The sequence below is a fragment of the Mesitornis unicolor genome, unplaced genomic scaffold, assembly GCF_000695765.1.
Source record: "Mesitornis unicolor isolate BGI_N332 unplaced genomic scaffold, ASM69576v1 scaffold52014, whole genome shotgun sequence".
Lineage (NCBI taxonomy): Eukaryota > Metazoa > Chordata > Aves > Mesitornithiformes > Mesitornithidae > Mesitornis > Mesitornis unicolor.
In genome coordinates this window covers 1-698 of record NW_010179054.1, presented here as the reverse complement: position 1 = coordinate 698, position 698 = coordinate 1, and positions in this window count along the sequence as shown.

Sequence of the window (698 nt, the reverse complement as noted above, 5' to 3'; positions counted from 1 at the left end):
TCGGTAAAGGGAAAGGGGCTCCGGGCCAAAGGGTAACCAGCCAGTTCCTGAACTGGCTTGCACCTCCAGCCCCTTACAGCCATATCAGCCAAACTAATGCTGCACAGCACCACTTTGGTTTTTTGAGACAGCTGCTGGTGGGTACATCCTTTTTATATAGTTAAAGCAATGTAGAAATTCAGTGTTGTCTATGGAGTGTCTGAATCATGCTTTTGAAAGTATAGAGGAAAATCTGAAGTACACTGTATTTTCTGTAATATACTGCTTTAATTGATAAGTTCTGATGGAACAGACTGTGTTTAGTTGAACATGATATGTCATCTATAAGCCTGTGTACCTCTAGTGAGCAAAAGATGGCATCTAAGGTTAAATTTTCACCTATGAAAAATTTCTCTATAGCTTTTTTTAAGATGCCTTTGGGAAAGAAGGCAAACTTTGAAATCTACCATCTTAACCCACAGACTGTAAGCTAGAGTTGCTACCTAAAAACCAAAACTGGTATCAAGTTAGAAAACCTAAAACTTAGTATGTTATAAAAGAAATCAGACTCTTACAATTTCTGTATTTATAAACTGTAACTGTATGATGGATGAACAGGAAGAAACAGCTTGTGTTGAATAAGAATGGATGGGTATGTCTTCACTTGGGTTTGGTGGCTTCGTTTTCATATTTGTTCAGTATGTAACTAAATTTACGCC